This window comes from Juglans microcarpa x Juglans regia, chromosome 8D, assembly GCF_004785595.1.
Source record: "Juglans microcarpa x Juglans regia isolate MS1-56 chromosome 8D, Jm3101_v1.0, whole genome shotgun sequence".
NCBI classification, from domain to species: domain Eukaryota; kingdom Viridiplantae; phylum Streptophyta; class Magnoliopsida; order Fagales; family Juglandaceae; genus Juglans; species Juglans microcarpa x Juglans regia.
In genome coordinates, this window is record NC_054608.1 from 13,265,110 (window position 1) to 13,269,823 (window position 4,714).

The following is a 4,714-nucleotide window of genomic DNA, read 5'->3' on the forward strand; positions in this document are numbered from 1 at the left end:
GATATTTCGGCATAGGTAAATATAGAGATGGAAAGACTTGTATGAACCTATGTAGTATTAAAATCATTGACCTTATTGCTTTCTTGCTTTATTAATTTGCATACTCTTGTGTAAAATGATGAATAAGAATAATTTCCAATTGACTATCGAAAGAGGCTTTTGGATGTTTGTAGAGATTTGCCAACAAACAAAGAGAATTAAATTCAATTCGTTAGATGAGTAAAGCATTGTGAGGGATTAGGTAAAATTGATTTCTTAAAAGTTTTTTTCCCATTGATTTGATCTTCGAACATCTTTTTTTTTCTTTGAGTATTTTCTTTGAATTAATTTTATTTTAAATTGCAATTACAAAAATCTTAGTGACTTTTCTAAATAAAGTCGGGATTAATATAATTTTAGTATTTGTCAAAAGTAAGTTATCAATCCCTAAGGACGATACTCTTTTCATCACTTTACTATAAAACTACAATACTGTGCACTTGAAGTTTTGCACTGACCAGTGGGTTATGAGTTTGTTGATTTCGGATTCTCATGAGTGCACACCACGTGTTTGTGAAAATTCCTGAATCAACCTAGAGTCTTTATTTGTAGCTATTTATTGTGGCTCTTTCTCACATATAGCATGCATAAGTGGGGTGTATATGTGGCTTGACTAAAAGACCAAGGAGTTATAATGTCATCATCTTCATAGTCAACTGATTCTTACAACTCTAATATTGGCTATTTGTATTCTGACTTGGTTGATTTGATGCTTCAGATGAGATTCAAGGAATGTGCTAAGCGACAAAAGCTTGCATCCCTAGTGTCAACTAAGAGCTCCACCTCCTCAAGTAAGGATGAACCTATGGTAGATCCAGTGAAGTTAGGAGAAACCTCAACTCATTCTCTTCCACCTGTGACTACACCTATTGGAGCCACTACTGACTACTTCACTTCAGTTGACGCTGAGAATGTCTATTGCACTACCTTTTCTAAAGGCCAGTGTTGGGTGAGAGGGAGGTAAGGATAAATAATTTCCCTTCGGATGACTTACAACTCATCCAAAGAATATTTACTGAGAGGCTGGGAGAAACTTATACATGCATCTCCCGCTCCTTGTGTTGAATCTATCCGCGAGTTTTATTTGAACATTGCCCACTTCAACCTAGATGAGTATAACATTAAGTCTATTGTTCGGGGAACTCAAATTGATATTTCTCCTGTTGTTCTAAGAGACTTATTTGATCTCCCCGAGGTGGAAACACCTCTATATCCGTATAAGGGCATGGGGGCTCCAACAAAGACTGCAATGCGCAATCTATTTGTTGGTCTCGATGGTCCAAAGTGGACAGCCAAAACTCATAGACTGCCTCTCAACCATATGCTCCCTCAGTTTCAAATTTTGGCAAAAATAGTGCTCACAAACCTCTTGCCCATAAGCCGCCACACAAAAATTACACTTGAGAGAGCCTACTTCATGTATGCTTTGGCAACTGGAGTCTCTATTGACTTTCCATGCCATGTTATTGATATTATACATCGCTCTCATGTGGAAAAAGAGCAAAATCTTCCTTTTGGCAGCTTAATTACAAAGTTGGCTATGAAAGCCAAAGTCCCCCTCCGGGCAAATGAGCCTACAATGAAGATGCCAGGGTCCATTTCAGCCTTAACTATGGTCAAATCTGAGGTTGTCCTCACTAAAAAGAGACCTCCAACTAATGAGTCAGCTTCCTCATCCATAGAGCTCTATGTCCCTATGTCTCAATTTCTTGAGCAAATCTCAAAAGATTGATTTATTTTCTGCAAAGTGGGAAGAAAGTCAGTCCAAGTTAAAGCAACAATTAGCTGTTGTATGCTCTGACTGTGTACAAGCAGATCGTTTGGTACAATTTTCCTTGGATGTCCAACAAATCATGGCTAATGTGACTGATTTTGATGATGATTTCTAGACCCACATGGCTGATTGCAGACGAATAAGGGGGACCAGCAGCACTAGAGGGGGAGAACAACTACAGCAGAAGAAAACTATCCTGTTATATTTTCTTATTACTCTTTCATGTTTTTGTTTGGTTTAATTTAGATACAATTTGATATGTCCTTATGTTTTGCTTTAATTGGGATGAAAGACTAATATGCTGGTTATGTTCATTCAGTTGGTTAGGATTCACTTAACTAGTACTTGAAACTGGATTGTTTTCTTTATCTCTAAGTCAGTTTATTGAATCACAACTTTTGAGAATTTGTCTCTTCTTGGTTTGCTGTTTGAAATGTGTAAATAGAGAATTTACATTCATCAAGATGTCTTCATCACTAATCCGCCATAGGGTGAGATTGTAAATGCTGAAGTTAGCTAGGATTAGATGATTAAAGATAAAGTTTATCTTATCATTATAAGTTTGAATTTGGATGAATGTAAAATACTTGTTGACTTTATCTTTAACAATGTTGAGTTTATCTAAAAGTCCTTAAGGTTGTTTAGATAAGTCAGTCACGTGAAATTTAAATCCATGAAGATCTGCAATTATCTAGAGCAGAAGTTGAACACAGATCAATAATCATAGTAAAGAGTTATCGTGAAATGTTAGCAATCTGTCAAGAAACGTTCTCGCGACTGTCTCTACCTGTCAGCAGAATCCTACTTCAACTGAGACTCTTTCAAGATCTAATATTTAAATGGATTCAATTTCATGACTCTTCAAGGAGTTTGATTAAGAATCATTGAGATATTTTTTGTGTGCTTATAAAGAGAAAATCCACTTGTGGATTTTCACTTTGATTTACATCTCTCCTTAAGTGTGATCTTGCTCAAAGCATGGAGGATCGTGTGATTGGATTTCAGTCCCTAGAGTTCTAGAAGGAAAGACAATATTTGAAGATCATCAGAGATTCTAGCTGCTATTACGGTAGAAGACAAACAAATCGTTTGTCTGAGCAAGAGAGTCAAGTTGGAAAGGTTTTGTAATTGATGAATACTTGTAATTGATTTTCAAATAATAAGATTGACTTTCCTGGATTTGGCTGCTCTGTAGGATTTTACCTTTAAAAAGTTCTTTAAAGGGTTTCCATTCAAAACTAATCATTGTGTTAAACAAAGTGATTAATTTACTTCAAGTAATTGATTTATTTAATAATCATAATATTAAGATCTAACCAATTTGTTCAAGTAAATTGGTAGGTGATTTAAGTGAATTAACAAGGGTACATTGGGAATTTCAGAGTCTAAATGCCCTTCAAAAAAATTTAGACTGGATGGAACTATTGAAAAATTCAAGGCTAGATTTGTCATAAAAGGTTTTAAACAAAAAAGTTGACCTTGATTTTTTCGACACATTTTCTCCGGTTACAAGAATAACATTCATCAGATTATTGATTGTTGTTGCAGCAATCTATAATTTAAAAATTCATCAAATGGATGTTAAAACAACTTTTTTGAATTGGGACCTAGATGAAAAAATTTATATGGATCAACGCGAAGGCTTTGTAGAGCCTGGCCAAGAAAGGAAAGTGCGTAAGTTGACAAAATTCCTATATAGTTTAAAATAGGCCCCTAAACAATAACATGAAAAATTTGAATCTTGCATGATCAAGAATGGCTATAAGTCAAACGCGAGTGATAAATGTATTTATTATAATTCTTTTGAATAATTTTCTATTATTATTAGCGTATATGTGGATGAGTTATTGATATTTTGTTCTAATTTGCATGGTATAGATGAAACAAAAGACATGCGTAGTAATCATTTTATAGGAAAGATCTAGGCGAGGCTAGTTTTATTTTGGATATGAAAATCTCCTCTCCAAAACATGTGATAGTATTTTTCTTGATCAATCACATTACGTAGAAAAATTATTAAAGAAATTTAATTATGTTGGATGCAAACATGTCGTTACTTTTTTTTATCCTAGTGTCCATTTATTTTCTATTGAAAATGATGATGATGTGATTAATCAAAAGGATATGCTAGCATGATTGGTAGTTTACTTTATGCGACTAATTGTACTAGACCTAACATTGCTTATGCAGTAGGGGTACTTAGTAGATTTACTACCAAACAGGAAGAGACCATTGGTATGCAATGGATCAGATAATGAAATATTTATCCGGTACAAAATATTATGGCTTGTTTTATAGAAAATATCATGTTGTACTCGAAGGCTTCAATGATGCCGATTGGAATACCTTATCAGGAGATTCCCTTTCAGCTACTAGTTATATTTTTACCTTGGGTGGTGGTTCTGTATGTTGAAAGTCTAAAAAATAAACTATTATTGCTAACTCAACTGTGGAAGCCGAGCTTATAGTTTTTTGGCTTCAGTGAGTGAGGAAGCAAACTGGTTGATAGATCTACTACCCGAGATTCCATTATAGGAAAAAGCGATTCCACCCATATTAATTCATTATGATAGTACTGCTACTATTAGTAGAATACAAAATCGCTATTACAATGGTAAATCGAAACCAATAATAAGAAAACACAATATTGTGAGATCATATTTGAGTAGTAGTGCCATTAACGTGGATTATGTTAAATCATGTGATAATCTAACAGAACCACTGACCAAGGCCTTGACAAGAGAAATAGTCTGGAATACATCGAGGAGAATGAGATTAAAGTCCATACAATCATGAACCACATACGAGGATACACAACCCAGAGATCAGAGATCCTGATAACTTGGTTCAATGGGAAGAATGAATCATTTGGTGTCGTAAGAAATGCACAATTTACTTTAA

At 34.5% G+C, this 4,714-nt stretch overlaps 1 long non-coding RNA gene across 1 annotated transcript; it reads left to right on the plus strand.

The window, feature by feature from the left end:
- Window positions 1-729: 729 nt before the first annotated feature.
- On the plus strand, window positions 730-2,205 carry LOC121243142. Its single transcript, XR_005936069.1, has 2 exons — window positions 730-999; window positions 1,949-2,205. It is a non-coding gene; the product is annotated as an uncharacterized LOC121243142 (long non-coding RNA).
- The last annotated feature ends 2,509 nt before the right edge of the window (window positions 2,206-4,714 follow it).